This window comes from Chiloscyllium plagiosum, unplaced genomic scaffold (assembly GCF_037043375.1).
Source record: "Chiloscyllium plagiosum isolate Xiang-an unplaced genomic scaffold, Cpla_swu_hap1 HiC_scaffold_16, whole genome shotgun sequence".
NCBI lineage: Eukaryota > Metazoa > Chordata > Chondrichthyes > Orectolobiformes > Hemiscylliidae > Chiloscyllium > Chiloscyllium plagiosum.
Window position 1 is genome coordinate 16767364 of NW_028270154.1, and position 17302 is coordinate 16784665.

Genomic DNA, 17302 nt, shown 5'->3' on the forward strand with positions numbered 1-17302 from the left:
ACGATACTACTTCGATAATTACTGTTATTCGCCAATTAGTTCAGTAAAAAAAATCAGCACATGCAACAGAGTGTGACTCCTGCACAGACTCACTGTTATATGAACTGCTCCGATTGCTGTTTCTGGTAAAATTGTCAACACAGTTTTGTTCATTTTCACAATTTCAAAAGGAATGACGAACAGAATGTATCCCTTGGTGTTTCAGTGAGAGATGCACTCTCTGCCGTACATACTTACACTTTCTTCTCGGCTCCGTATTATATATGCAATTATTTACAAGAAATCAACATATTAATTTTTTCTAAACATAGTCTGACTAAACTTTGAGCCTGAAAATGTTGTATTCTTTATCAGGATGATTTTATTCAATTGCGTCTGAAACAGATGAACAATCCCGCAAAACATGAGTTTTGCAAGTCTCAGATTAATGGTACCACAATCCAATGTTATCCGCGGGTGCAACTTGTTATTTTAATAGCATTCACGGTTCTGAATTCCATCAGCTCCCAGAGCTTTTCTGAAAAGTAAGCATCTGCTGTTTTTCTTGCCCTGTGTGTGGTTTCTATTCCCAGCCAATAGGACCATGTTCAGGATTGTCTGGTACTTTTCATGGAATATGACCTTGTCCGTCCACAAAATAAAAACAATTTGAGTTGTCTGTTAGAACTACGAACACTGGTAGCGTTTCAGTCACAATACTTCAAATTAATTTATGTAACTATTAATATCATTATTTCATTTACAATTTTGCGTCTTATTCCATTTAAAGAAGCATGTTCCTTCCTTGGAGTCACTGTTGTAGAAAAAAAAGCAGTACACTTCCATTAAATGTTCAGTTTATCGATGAGGAGAGCAACCTAAAATTGCATTTTTAATGAAAAAAAAATCCAAAATCAAAGGAGAGGAAATGGATAAATCCATGTGACAAAAGGTTATGCTTTTTCTCAAATAATGGCAAATTACTGCAGATACTGGAGATTTGAAAACAGAGAATGCTGAGGAAACCTAACAGGTCCAGCAACATTTGCGGAGAGAGAAACAGAGTTAACGTTTCAAGCCCAGTAGAACTATTCTTCAGATCTTCCTCTACTTATGCTGTGACTTTTTGCCCGCAAGGAAATTTATCAGGGTAGATACGCGCGAGTGGGAGAGGAATTTGTAAAGGACACACATATAACAGGTCTCCAAGCCTGTTTCCCCTATAACAGGATTCCCTGAGGCGGGAGGAGAATAGGTATTTCCTGTGTGCACCCTCCCCTGGGTCTGGAATGTGACAGAGACAAATATGCGCTTGGAAACCGACTCTTATGTCTTATCTTCAGGATTCCGTCCTTTTTTGTGAAATTAGTCTCAATGCACCTGAATACTTGCAGCTGGCCTTTGGTAACCTCAGTCACATCTTCAGCCAGAAGTTCACCATAATTATTTAATTGACACATTCAAATCACTATTCACAAATCCTTCAAGGAGATCAGCAAAATCATGGGCTGGATGGAATGGGAGGTCACTGTCAGGGGAAGAATGATTGCACTGTAGACGGGGATTTGGCAAATTCAGGAACTGAAAAGCCTACTTCTGATACCTTCAGCTCATCAGTGGTGGGAACCTGAGATGAAAGGCTCTGGTGAAGGGAGGTTGAGGTCAGGCTCAAGATCTGGGATGAAGTCCCACCTACTCAGAGGTGTGTTATGACATGTCTGAGCAAGTGGATTAGAATTTATCTCAGGTCTTCATTATTATTTTCGTGACTTAGTACTTTACAATGTTTTCTAAAGCGGTCAGGTGTTTTCCTTTCTCTCTAAAATAATAAAGTTTTTTTACTAAACCAATTGGCGAGTAACAGTAATTACCGCAGTAATATCGTTTGCAACAGATTCCTGTTCTGTAATCTACACATCCACAAGAGCATGTGGCTAATAATTCAGGAACAGGGATCCAAATCCATCTTGTTGCCGTGAGTCACTGTAGAGTCAATGGTTTAGATCCAAAAACAGAAGTTGCTGGAAAAGCTCAACAGGTCCGACAACATCTGTGAAGAGAAATAAGAATTAACGTTTCGAGTCTGAGACCCTTCCTCAGAACTTGAATGGCTTAGATTGTCGTGACAGATAGGATTAGGTATCAGTTTATTAAAAATTAATACATTGAACCACTTCTAAGCAGTTATTTTATTAGTATAGTACGATGCTTAATGGTATATGCTATTCCCAGCATGCACTGCGATTTTGACAGTACCCTATCCATGTTTCGGGTGTCCCAGCCAGCTTAATATGAATCCGCTGGATAAATAGCACATGACATCGGGAGCAGAAACAGAAATTGTTGATAAATTTCAGTTCTGCATCGATAGTGATGGTTCCTGCAAATTCATTTCACAAGGGGAGAGGGGAGGCATTTCTCGGCTTTTCCTCGATGAATGATTTACTGGGTGAGTCTTTCTAATCGCTGTCTCACTCCTAAAAATGTAAGTGGACTGTCGTTCGTTGCGAATGTAAGGCTGCACCCCTCAATCTTTATTTTACTCATATTTGGGACATGGCCGTCGGTTGGCACTGATTTTGCATCCCTACTTGTGCAGCTCTGAGTTCCAGGCTTCAGACTCCTGGAATTCGATGTCATCTTGAGTAAAAGTTTAGAAAGTACAAGGCCTTTAACCAACCTATTCAGTTACTTAAAGCACGTTTAAATCAATTCTTTTAAAAAAAGTGATGAGGCTCTCAGTACTGTCAAAATCAGCAAGTTTCTGTTGTGAAACCACAGAAAAGATGAACTTCCTCTTCCTCTTCAGCTCAAAGTTCAGTCATCACTGAGTTGGGCTAATTCTACTTGAAATACAAAAGTTGTCTAAAAGTGGAGCACAATGCACAGAAACTACAGTTTTCTAATAGAAAGGCTGTTAAACCTCAAAGTCAATGTTTGGACATTCCAGCTTCTCTACAAATTAAGGCTGAGTAGGGCTCCTACTCTCCTCTGGCCTCTATTGCTGACGCTTTCCCAAATCCCAGGGACAAGATCATTAGCAGGGTTGAAAGCTTCAATCACAGCCTTAATGTTAAACTGCAATGTCCCTGATCCACTCCAAAACTTAGCATATGATCGATCCAGGCAGAAGAAGGTGGGAGAGGGAAAATCAGGAACAATATAACCAGTTTTTGAAGTAAATAAATCTGAAAGGCACAGATCTATAAAACAATCCTTGAAGCAAAAGTTTGGCTTTAATGTTAAACTGTGATGTCCCTTGTCTATTTTAATTGTCTTTAATTTTATGAGCTTTAAATTTTCCTCACAAGCTCTTTTGGAGAAGCTGCTCAATTGATTTCCGAGAGTGTCCATAAATGTTCCCAAAGTAATATAAATTTTTCTGTGCAATTTGCTGTAAGTTGAACCAACCTAACAACTGACCAAATTTTATATAAAATATGAAGTGATTTTCAAAATAAATCCAGGCTGATGGATGTTACCATTAACTTCTCAGAGCTTAGAGCAGGTGGTGGTATCACTGACTGAGCAATCCTGAGACACAGGCTAATATTTTGTGTTGACATAAGTTCAAATCTCAACCAGCAGTTGATAGAATTTCCATTCAAGTACTGAGGTTGTGAAATTGAACCTAGCCTCAAAAATGATAATCATGACAGGAAGTTTCCTGGACTGCCTGAAGCTTTTATAAGGATGGGGTGGGGGCACATGCAGCATTTCTGCTTCCTAATTAAAGTTTTGACAATTTAAGTGCTGAGAACTTTTTGAACAGGTCAGGTTTCCTGTCCATAATAAGCAGGAACCAGTTTTTCATTCATTAACATATTATGAATACTGATTAATTCCTCAGTCCACTGGAATTAGATTTGTGAATGCTATTTTGTTACCTACAAATCTTTTTTAAAAATGTACTGCCACATTCTTCTGCATAAGCAAGTGTTCCTTCTGACAGAGTACACTGCTCCATCCAAGCTCCAGTGGGTAAAGCATTAATCTATTGCATGGCACCTTCAGAAATTTGCAGCAAGCTATTAGGAAGACAGATGGTATGTTGGCCTTTAGCGCAAGAGGATTTCAGTACAAGAGCAAAGTTGCCTTAGTGCAACTGTTCACACCTCTAAGTGCAGGTTGGATATACTTACCTAAGAAGGGATATACTTGGTACAGAAGGACTGCAGTAAACATTCACCAGACATTTTCCTCGGACAACTTGTTTGTCATTTGAGCAGAGATTGGGTCAACTCTGTATTCACTGGAATGCAGGAAAATGAGAAACAATCTCATTAAAAGGTATAAACTTCTGAAAGGGCTGAACAGATTGGACATCAGGATAATGTTTTTCCCGTCCACAAGAGTTTTGAATAGGGAATCATTGTCTCAAAACGCTAGGTAGGTCAATGATGCTGAATGTCATAGGTTCCACTGAATTCCCTGTATGGTGCTGCTTTGCAATCAGTTATTTTCCTAATGTTTGAGCAGTTCAAATTGGTTCCAGATCTCTGGTTCTGGACACTACTTATTTATGAGAATATGAATGAAGAAACAGGAGACAGATGTTTCAGGGTAAAAGAATCTCTATTTATTTAAGATATTATAATTTCCTTTTGTATAAGAAATGGATAACTCAGTAAATTCTAAGTTAATACAATGAAATGCACAGGAAGACACTTGTACTTAAAAACGCACAATGCAAAAAAGATTACCATGATTAGAGATTCTTTGCTGACATACAGAAGACAAACAGTATTTATATCTAGACTTTTAACCTGAATTCAAACCCATTGGGTCCCAATGCGCTGGCACCACATGCCTTCCCCTCCCTACCAGCTATGTTAAAATTTTAGGGCCTTGAGTTTGTGTTTGCCATTCAGAACATGGTTTTAAAGTATGCCTGGCTGTTCTGGCCTGCTGTACCTGGAGCCTCAATGAAGATTTCAGACTTTTTCAGATTGTGTTGAGTTTGCTGATACAGTAACACACATGAGAATTTTATTGTGCTTGTCTGGTGGGTAACTGATATTAAAAACTGAAAGAACTGCAGTTGCTGTAATCAGAAACAAAAACAGTCATTACTCTGTTCTGAGGAAGGGTCAATGGACCTGAAATGTTAACTTTGATTTCTCCTCACTGATGCTGCCAGACCTGTTGAGCTTTTCCAGCAACCTCTGTTTGGGTAACTAATATTCTTCATTTTTGATGCATTTTGCGAGTGGCTTTTTCCTTCAGGTTGTGAATGAGGGCTTGTGGCTTTGGTGGATTCAGATGTGGATTAGGTTTGTCTAGTTCACATGGTCATGGTTGGTCATTGAGGTTTTTGCTGTCAGAGTTCTTGGTTTCGAAATGCCTGTGTTCAGATGTTATTGTTCAAATTTCAACTCAAGTGAGTCAATAATACAGACTGTAGGCCCCAACATCTCCATGCCAAATCTGTAACTTTCATAGTGCTCTTGATGTCCTCCACTGAGTTTAATTGCTTTCCAATGGTTAGAGTATGTGTGTAGGGGTTTTTATCAAAGTTCAACGTCAAATATCTCTGTAGGCTCCTAAGTGTCTGTGCTGTATAACCTGAGATGTAACAGCTGTCTCAGGCTAGGGTCTGTTGATTTTGTTTGATTGTTCTTTTGAAGAAGAGGTGTAATTTGAGATTCCATCCTGAATAACAGTCCCAGACAACAATGTCCATTTTGCTGGTTGTGTTTGTATTTCCCACAGTACTCAGTCCAGCACTCCCTTTTTCTTTTTAAAAGTTTTGGAAGTCCAGGGTTCTGCCCAAAAATCCAGGGTTTTGTCCATACGTTTTAATATTGGGTATTTTTGCTCAACCTTACTGTATCAATTGATATAGATGTGTAATCAGGCAAACAGTGGTTAACTGCTTGTCTTAAGTAAATTAACTCCTCACTGTCCTTCTATTGGTTAAATGTCTGAGGTTTGCCCAGGCTTGCACTCATCGCCTGTCAAATGAGACTGATGTTTCAAACTTTGATGCACTTGTCTGTGTTTCTGTTTTCATCTGACCAGGAGATAACACCACAGCAAGACAATAAGTATCCACTAGAATGTGTATGAGATATCACTTGATGTTTCATTGCTGAGACAGTTCAAACAATTCAGTTCCAAAGAAGAGTCATATTGGATTTGATTAGTTAATGCTGTTTCTCTGCAAAGACTTTGCAAGAGTTACTCCAGCACTTCCTACTTTTACTGCAAATCTCCAGCATGTGTAACATGTTTTTTCATTTAACTGATTAGGTGTTACCTCCAGACCTTGTAGAAATGACATCACTTGGACAGGGAGTTTATGTTGGGAGAAGATGGATATTGTACCACAACCCATTATTTAATTCAAAAATAGTCTGCGTGAATAGCCATTGTTTTCAGATCTTAATCAATCTCCCTGGCCCAGTAATGTGTTCCCAGATGATACAAGGCAAGACAATGGTACTTGGCTTCATTGAATTTCAGCACCCCTGTTTATTAGTTACTGCAAAAGACTAACATCTTGTCTCCTGTCTCTCACTCTTGCAGATTTACATGATAAAATGTACGCACTTTATTAGTCAGTCACTGATCACATGAAATTCAGCTGATTTGTGAAGTTGATTCTATGCTAATTAAAACTAAATGGAACTGGTCTTCACAGTTAAGGAATCAAGATAAATAAATAACTTCCACTTACAAATTATCAGCATAAACAAGGCCAACTCTGAGATTTGACTGATCCCCTCAGTGACCAGTATTTACTGACAAGTTTTTCAGTGTGCAGATTGTGCCTTCCTTTTGAAGATGCAGCGGTTTTTACAGATTGTTCTCAGGGATCAGATCATTATTTTGACCATTAATCTGGTCGCAATTAAATGTAGGAGACAGAATGTTTCCACTGTTTTCAATGATCAAGTCATTGTTTCCAACCTAAATGAATATCTTGATCACACAGTCACAGTGGAAGCTTCTTATGCAGTGACTGAGGGAGACTCCGTTACCCTGACCTGCTCTGTCTGTGATGTCACCAAATCAATGAGACTTGTTTGGATTGATAGTGATGGAATAACTGTTGTAGAGAAAACATGCAAGGAACAGGAGCAGGAAGAGGATAATATAGAGCTGATAACTCAGGAATTTGATAGAGACAGAAGGTGCTGGAAATGTATTTTGTTTTGTCAAAACAACCTCAATGTTTTAATTCCTTGTTATCTGAAAGTTAACAGTAAGTGTCTCAGATTTTATTCCAAAGAAAGTTGTAGTTACTTCTTTTAAAATGATAATATCTAACTTGTCATGTTCTTTTACATGCCACATTACTGAGGATTCATAACACAGCTCTGCAAATTAAAAACATGCTAAGGTATGAAATGAAGCTGAAAATGAATACTTGGTGTCGATTCCTCCTCTATAAGGTAACTATTAAATGTTAAATCCCCTGCCCAAATTAATATATCTTCCTTGCTATAGACTGGAACTTGGTAGACTTCCTTGCATTCCATTATGATCTTTGTATAATGATTAAAAAATGTGACGTTATTCTGACTCTACCCATCATTTATATATTAACCATAATTATCCACAGTATGGGTGGCACAGCGGCTCAGTGGTTAGCACTGTTGCCTCACAGCGCCAGGGACCTGGGTTCGATTCCAGCCTCAGGCGACTGTCTCTGTGGAGTTTGCACATTCTCCCCGTGTCTGCATGAGTTCCTTCCAGGTGCTCCGGTTTCCTCCCACAATCAAAAGGTGTGCAGGTTAGGTAAATTGGCCATGCTAAATTACCCATAGTGTAGATTATTAGTCAGAGGTTAATATAAGGTAGAGGGAATGGGTCTGGGTGGGTTACTCCTTGGAGGGTAGTTGTGGACGTTTTGGACCAAAGGGCCTGTTTCCACACTGTAGGAATTCTAATTAATCTCCAGCATTCTTTACCTCCTGCACAGGGATGTCTAATAGTTGTTTTCAAGCTGTCAACTTCACAGCACACAATTCAACTAGCCCCTCAGTCACTAACACACACAGACCAGTGGCTGCAGTTTGTTTTTAACCACAATTTTAGTCTATTTTTGGAAAAGTGAAATAGTCTGTAGTTTGGTACATCATCCTCAAGGGATAGTTTTCTCCTGAGAGTTGTGGCCAACCACTTCTTATCTCTGTAGCCATAGGGGATCACAGGCCAGTTTGCTTTGAACTGTGACTCACCTTTTGAAGGGAAAGAAATTCTCACTCTAAAGTGTTAATTGATGAGTAGTGAGAATTCGACTTAACCAGATTGATGGTTTTGAGTACAGCTCAAAATCATCCACTCATTTCCTAAACAGCGGGATTACAAATCATTGTGAACAATAACTAAAACCCAGGCATTGGAGAAGAAGTCTACATTGACATGGAGAGTAATATGATGGTAAATGGTCACTGGATTTCATGGCCGATTGTATTCAGTGTTCTGTTCTATAGATTAAAATCTTGACCATGTTCAGGCAATGGCACTTGATTCAATTGAGCACAAATGGACCAGTAGTCCATCTGCAGAGTAAATTTTCCAATTATTTTATATATGACTTGATCTAATGCTACATTATTTTTGCTAAGATTTTGCATTCAAATTTTAAGTGAATTGTGCAAGAGAAAAATATTATTGTCATTGTGAAACTTTCTGATAAATGCAATTTTGTTGAAATTATTTATATCAGAATAGTTTTAGTTTGAAAATAACGTCCACTTTCAGAGCTGTGGCTGTTTCACGCTTTGATGGCACAGCACAGCTGAGACTGGGATCTCACCACATGGGGGAATTCAGCTGTGAGTTTGGTTTCATCCAGTATAGCCTACCCAGCACTTTTATATAGAATACATTTAGTGTGCAGAATTTATGATTCAATTATTTTCCGTACTTCCATTTTCAATCAGAGTTCTGCTTAATTTAATTCACAGCAACCAGACTGACCGAATTTGCTGCAAATTGTCAATTCCGGACACAAAATGTGACTGAAAGAACAGAAATTTGGCACTGTGGTTCCTGAAGTTTAATGTAGAATATTTTCATTTTCCACATCCTTCATTGATTCAATTTTAACTGAGATGGAAAGTAAGACTGTCATTCATAGTGAGAGCAAGATCAGTTTCAGTCATTTGGATCATCACCATTTCCAGTTACATGGTTATTAAACTAGCCCTTGCTGTTGGAGTTAGTTTCTACTTGAAGGGCCATGAATAGAGTTGGAATTCCTTTAAGTTTTAATGTAAGTTCTGAATTTCCAGCCAACTGTCTCTGAGAAAACTGTGTTTGAACAGACATTAATGTACTGAACTGAATTGTGATATGTGATTAATAAATTGTTCATTGAATACAATTTTTAAAAAATCATAATTGGTAGAGAGAAACAGATCAATTTATCAAAATTGGATGAAATATTAAGTCTTGAATATTCTTCCTGACTTAACTGTCAGAACCTTCCTTATTTCTAAGAAAGAAATCAGGAAAAACAAAGAGCCCCTTCCCTGTTTGTCAATGAATGGACAGTGATGAAACAAGGAGGTCATTCTTTGAACAGTTTTCATTGACTCTCACAAATACTTGTCTTGGAAATTATTATGTTTAAAACAAGTCAGGAAGCAATATTTGAATAGTTAAAGCAGGAACTTTAAAAATTACAATGAACTGAAAAAAACCTTGTGATAATTTCAATTTATTTAATGTGTGCTGCAATTCTTGATGTTAATGATCTAATGTCATGAGAAAGCTTCAGTAGAGTTGAGACTCTGAAATAAATGAGTCACAAAGTAAATCACTTCCTCTGTGGCAGGTTTGGTTTTCCTGATTTACTAATGTTTGAGTCTCAGTCAGTTCAAAATAAACAACAGTTTGAGAGAGACTTGTTGAGTCTGTGTTCAAGGAAGGAGAGTTTCAAGGCTGTGTAGTTTGGCTGAAATGAGAATTATGGAAATATCTTCCAACAAAGCATTCTTCCAATAATATCTGCCAGGTTTGTTCCTTCTAAACACTGAAGCCAATCAGCTAAGTATCATTGCTAGCTGGCTGATCCTGTTATGGCAAGACCCAGGGAAGGTTTCCCAGGTTACTACAGTTCCAGATGGGATAACCAAAATTGTTAAGCTCCTTGGTGAAAAGAAAGAACTGGGACCATTTGTTATTCACTCACTCCCTAAATTAATCACAACAGGCTAACCTCACAAAGAATCCCTTCCCATGTGAATTAATTTGATCAAGGAGTATTCATTTGACAATGAACATATGACTTTGAGATTCTTGGCTTTGAGGTGGATTGAAATTCCTTTGTTCTGTTTAGTTTTAGCAGTGGCTATCCGTCAGACCTCCGAGCCAGCGAGAACCTTTTCACTGCCTTTACTCTGTACAGTGTAGGTGGTTGGGTTTAATAGCTTGTCTTAGAATTGTCCCCTTCAAAGGACATTGAAGGGGACTCATCAGGATGCCAGGTCACTAACACAAACAGAGCAGGTTGAAGCTCACTTTTAACCAATGTTCCTGTGTCAAATGGGAAAAATATCTCACCCAGATTGCTGTCTTTTTTTTTTGCCATCATGTTTATAGACTGACTTACTTACAGGTAATTATGGTTTGGTTTGTAAGCCTTTCCTTGCTTTCAAAATCTACCCCTTTGTAGCTTCTGGGACATTCCTGAATTTTTCTCTATTTATCCAGACAGTGTGAAAATACTATGGCTTTAAGAGGTGCATTTTGTCCTGGTTTCTTTTCAGAGAGGGATTGAATGAGAGGTGCCATGTGAAGCCTTGCTTTTTTTTAAAGTTGGAAGAATAGAAGCAGCCTGGATGGGTGTGGCTGGCTCTCTCAGACCAGGTTACTAACTTTTTTTAGTTCCTTACATTTAGCTTTAGGCAAAAGTTGCCAGGGTTTTGAAGAAGCCATCTTTTCCCTCTCTTGGTTACAGCTAGAAACTAGGGTTGCTCTTTGCTGCTAGCTTACCTGTGAGACAAATCTATTTTTCTGAATTTGCCTTTTTGCCAACAGGTGTGTTTATAGGATATTACTATATTGGAAGCATTAATTAGTAATAGATAACAGAATGTTAGACACATTGAGTTATTTCAAGTTCTTTTTTCTTTTGTTGTATTTCAAATACAGTCTCCAAACAAATTGTGTTTCACTTAATATTGAGTAGTCTAATCATCAAATTGCATCTGCAACACAACACATTACATCTTCCTTTGAAATTAGAAAAAGCTTGTGTCTAGGCTGCCTTCTTAAGATATTTTGTGGGGGTCTGCTCTGGTCCATAACAACAGACATGGAATTCACATTTGCAATCATTTTGTTGGCCACATGTCCGATATGACCCTTGCTTTTCATTTTAAAAAAACATTTTTTGTAATTTAAAATTCTCATTTGTGAGCGACCCTATTGGGAAATTTCTAAATTTCCTGTCAACCTTTAAGAACTTATCTCCCCAGAAACAGGAAAAATTAGCTTGAAATGATTCACAATGAATCAGTGATACTTGAGTTAAATTCTGTTCCTTTGTGTATTCTGTACAATTCCTGTCTACAGTTTTCTTTTTTTCAATGTTTACCCTTGAAGGATTAATTTAAAATAATTCTTTGCCTCTTGTTAGAAATCAAACAGCAGGAATCTGTCCGAGGCAAGAAGATATGAAGAAGCTGTTGGATTACAGATCCTGAACTCTGGCTCTGATTGGTAATCGTGGTATGAATGATGTGGCACAGATGTTCCTGTGCTCAGTGAGATTTTTACTCTTGTGAAACAAAATTGATCCAAACTTGAACCCTTTCATATTAGTATTATTGGGGATATATTTTGTGATGATATTTTTCTGTTGCTGGATTCATTTGTGTTGTAAAGTGTACACACCAGTTGTTCCAATCTCCGTATTTCTGATTTAACTTTCAAAGTACTAACTTTCAAGGTGATTATATGAAATTGTGTTGAATGGTAATTGATGTGGATGTTGATCAGAATTCCTGATCTGCATTCTGCTGTGACCATTTTATATGTCTAGGGACTGATGGTTGTGATGTAGGATTTGTGATCTGTATCAATTTTAATATCATTGATTTCTGTAAGTTGATTAGTATATTCTACTTTATCTTCATTTCTTTTGCTTAACAAAGTTGTTTCCTGGTTAATCACAAATGTGCCTGATTTTGTACTTGTGTTTCAACCTTGCTAAAATGAATGACATTGTGAGTCAGTGATACAGCCATGTGTAAAAGTTAGAAAAGTTGCAATATGGATTTGTAACTGAGTGATGTCAGCTGGACTCTCTTTGCAGGTGAGTTGAATAGAATAGTTCTGTTTTAGCATTCACCTTGAGAATTTTCAACAGAAGTTTAATGCTCAATGATCAACTCAAATGAAGGCACCATGTCCTCTGAATCTTTGAGAGTCATTGACGCAAAGTGATAGTGAAATCTCAAGAGAAAGTTATCTCCATGCTCTTCTGTGAGAATCTGTTTACCATATCACCAACAGTAATGAAAAGAAGAATAAAATAATCTTTAAAATAAATCACTATGATGGAAAGCTTGGAAAATTAATTTTGCAAAATAAAGTTGAAATGACAACAGTTTTTGGGGCTGATTTATCGAGAGATCCTCCCAAAATGGATTGTTTGCTGATTGTATTGCGAGGTGCTGATGAGAAGGAAAGGTCAAACAAGTTAAAGGAATAGAAGATGAATGGTAGGACCCTCAGAAGCATCAAGGATCAGATGGATCTTGGTATGCACGTAAAATAGATCCTTAAGTTAGGAGGACAGATGGATAAGATTATTAAGATGGCATATGGCATTCTTTCTTTGGTCACTGTGGTGTAGAATTTAAGAACAGGGAGGTTGTGCTAGAACTGTATGCAAGGCTGGTTATGCAACAGCTACAGTATTATGAACAGTTCTGGAAACCACATTGTAATAGGGATGTGATTGTACTGAAAAGGGTTCAAAAGAGCTTTACCAGGGCTGGCAAGTTTCAGTTATGAAGAGAAAATGGACAGAATGGAAACCAAAAGAACTGTTTTCCATAGTGAGGTTAGGTGCATTAGTCAGGGGTAAGTATAGAGTATTACAGTAAGAGAATGGGTCTGGATGGGCTGCTCTTCAGAGGTTCAGTGTGGACTTGTTGGACTGAAGGGCCTGTTTCCACACTGTTGGGATTCTATGATTCTCTGATAAATGGGATTAGAATAGTTTATGTAGTTGTTTTGACTAGTGCAGACTCAATGGGCTGATAGTCATTTTTCTGACCTGAAGATCTGTCTGACTCCATTGGTTCAGAATGGAATGAGTGAGTATTTCATGTTGGCATTGAATCACTGCTGCCCCCTCTGTCCTATCACAGACCTTCCCCTTTGTTCTCACACTGTCAGTACATGCCTGACCTGCTTGTCAGGAGAATTCTCAAGGTCAGTAACTAAATTATTTGGATCCAGTTTATAATTAATTTTAAGAAACACAGTTTAAAAATTTTGACACTTGAATTTCATGGCTGTTTGAGGTGTGTTGAGAAGTGTATGCATATGTTGTTGGAATGATATATCCTGTGCATACATGTATAATGGGCATGTGTGTATATATATCTTGTGTGTGGTGTCATGTGTGCATGTGTATGTGGTCTGTCTTTATATATTGTGTATGTACCATAGTTATACAGCACAAAAACAGACCCTTCGGTCCAACCAGTCCATGCTGAACATAATCCAAAATTAAACTAGTCCCACTTGCATGCTCTTGGCTCATACTATGTTAAATATGAATTTATAACTATAAAGTAATACATGTTGGGATTTTGCGTAAGTGTAAGGTCTGGGTTGTGTGCTTGTGCCAGCCTTGCGTGACTGTGGCCTGTCAGGTGACAAAAGATGAAGAAAGATGGCCACGGCACAACACGATGGTCTGCAGCAATCCAGAAGACAATTGTGGGAGAGTCTGGTTTAGGGGTGATAATCTAGGCTTAGTGTAATTGGTTATGATAATGTAACAGGAATAGGGCATGGCTTTTAGAACAACATTAACATAAACATTAGAGTACTTTCAGGGTTGTCTGCTCTGATGGCTGCAGCTTTTGTTTGCAAATAAAGGTTTATCTCAAGGAATTCTCTGCATCTTCTGGTTATTCCAAACAGGTGTGATCAACCACAACAGAATTGGGGCTGCAAGCAGGGTCGGAAAGTGACCTACACAAAGGATGCAGGCCATGGGTGCATCCTGGTCCATTGCGGACCCTCCCAAGCCTGACAGAATAAAGGCCGGCCACCCACAAAACAAGATAAGCATTTTGCTGATAATTCAGATTAAATTCTGTTGAGTGAGGTAGATCTTTAGGGATGCAGAAGTGCAGAATAGCTGCTGAAAGGTCTCTCCAATCCAAAGAGCCAAAGAGTCCGGTAATAAGTTAAAATTTGAAGAGAACTAAGAGGATTGGTTAAGAATACTGTGCGGTGGGGTAAGTAGGAATAGAAAGTAGAAATTGTCTGTCTGATATAAAATTCCACATGGTGTTAGTAAGTTCCTGTGGATACTGTCTTGCTGCCATGTGGGTCTGCAGGGGCAGGTCGGTCTGAGAGAGAGAGAGAGAGAGAGAGGAACTCCTGACTCGGTGTTGATTTCCTAGCTGCTTGCAGAAAGGTGTGTTGTGTCTGTGTGTGTGCGTGAGAGTCTGTGCTGATTTCCCAGCTGCTTGCAGTAGGGTCTGTGTATGTGTGAGAGAGAGAGAGAGACTCTGAGTTTAACACTTTGTGATCTGGTTTGAATGCACATTTGCCTGTTGGTGATTGAATGTTTGTATCTTGTTCTTTGGAGCTCGAGATCCAAGAGTGTTTTGATTTTTAATTTGCACTTTGGGAATTTAAGATAATTTTCTTTTAAGGTTTTGTAAGGAACCATCAGTGATTAGTAAGTTCTGCAGATACCACCCTAGAACAGTAAGAGTCTGCATAGGCAGAACGAACGAGGATATATTGTCTCTATTAATTAGTTGAAACTAAAGAAGTTTAGGGACTGACAGATCGATAAGAGATGATTACAAACTGTAGAATTAGGGAATACTCATAATAATTGATGAGGCGCTATTGGACTTGTTAGGCAAAGAGGAGTGAACTCTGAGAACAGAGGCAATAGATTAGCTGGACTGAAATATATGCCAAGATGAATAAAAGAACTGCGGTTGAAATATTGGGTTTGAAAAAAATTACGTCATGAGGATCTCTGAGAAATGGGGGAAAATGAACTAAGAATTTATTAACTAAGTGGCCAAAATCAGGTACCTTAAATATAAATGTGTGATGAAATGGAAGGAATAATTAAAAATCGCAAACCAAAAGATGATTCTAATAAAAGGAATTGGAAAAGGGAACAGGAGATAGAAATTTCTAAAACTTTTCAGACAAGAGGGAGAGAAACTGATAAGAGCATACCAGGTACCTGTAATTACCAGGCAAGCCGCCAAAGAGCAACAAAAGCAGTCTGAGAATGCTGACGGTCAGGACCACGAGTCTCTTTTGTTTCCTGACCTGCAGGAGCTAGATGAACTGACACCTTACTGGAACACAGAAAACAGAAAACAATGTCCTTTGATTTAAGGGAATAGTGGAAATAGGAGGAGAGATTGACTGATTGGGTTGAGGATGAGAACGATAATGCTAAAATGAGCCAGAGAAGGAGGAAATGAAGGAGTTAATCAAAGGAAAGGCAGCATGAGAGAGAATTGTTACGGGAAGCAGTGGAAAAAACTAAAACACAGGGAGAATTTGGAAGAGGAACTCGGGTTACTGCAGTCATTATGTGAATAGCTACAATACAAGGAGTTTCTAAATTATAAACAGAGTATTGATGGGGGTCAGAGGGAACGTGACCCTTGGAAGGGGCAAAAGGTTTTAGAACAGCGTGATTAGAGGAGTGTCTGAAGGGGGCAGCACAGGATGGATGGGATGAGTTAGAGATAGGGTCAGGATCTGAAAGGGGACTCCCTAGATGAGGATGATAGCAGGGAGAAAGAGACCCCACATGCAAAACGAATGATGCCTTTGCTCGTAAATGGGGCAGAGGGTGGGGAAGAACAGTCATAATATGTTCCCTGGGGAACCCAGGATCTGGAGGGGCTGAGAAATGCATTGTCCAGTATATACGAGGGTGGAGGGAAGTGGATTAGAAACTTTTAAGATGAAAACACAGGACGATTGTTGGCTATGGGAAATTTGAAAGGCATTGCTATCATTGGTGACAGGGCTCCCGAAGTTAGGTCGTGACTAATGCAGAGGCACGAACAACTTGTTTTGAAAATATTGTTAAAATTGCAGTTGGAATGGCTGAGAGGTATTTAGATTTTGCACACTTGGTTAAGCAGCCATGTATCACAGCCAAGATTTGAGGCTAAGCTCCCTAACTTTGACTGTTCTGAAATGTGAGTGCCACGTTACCCTTCCAAGCAAGGATTAAACAAAAGCTATAAACTGATATAGAAAGAAAGTTGGAAAATGTTCGTGTGTGTGCGTGTGTGTGAGAGAGTGAGAGACTGAAATTTTGCAATAAAAAAAGGTAACGTTAATGAAATATTAACCCACCCATTCTTCTTACAGACCATGACTGCTCTACTGTCAATTTATAACTCATCATATTTTATGTTTACATGACAGCCAATTTTATTTAAATTCAAATCCATTTAATATGGAGGAAGACAACATTACAATTTGACACCAGTATAAACCTGCTCTCAAATTCCCCAAAATTTCATGCTACTGGCAAAGATCAATTTCACACCTTTTACCTCATTGGACTAATCAAAGATTTGACTAAAGGCAGTAAAAGCAGTAGCACTGCAAATCCTGGCCTTAGTTTGTATCTGCTCAATTTTTAAAAAATAATAATCTAACTCTAACATTGAGGAAAATCACCTCAGACTTTAACATTTGCCCATTGAGTGGAGGGATTGCATGAACTTTATAGAATTTAATTTTAAAAAAATTAGAACTGCAAGTGCAAAGATAGAAAATTTCCCAAACCAATAATATTATTTTCAGAAAATTATGCTGGCAGAATTAATTTTTTTTTTGTTTTGGATTCATTTGTTTCCACTTAAGATTGCTGCATCTCGTTGGTGATTATAGAGTGCTAGTTTTAGGTTTTTTTCACTATATCAATTTCCCTCCCTTACTGAGAACTGCAGTTTTGGTTGAACATTATGTTGTGAAAATCATGTAACAAAACTTAATATCGCATTGGTAATATGTATCTTTGGATACGGCCATTATTTGTACATTAGGAGTATTTTGTTACCATGTGAATAGATAAGACCTTTTAATACAGCTGCAGTCATTTCACAGCCCTTAA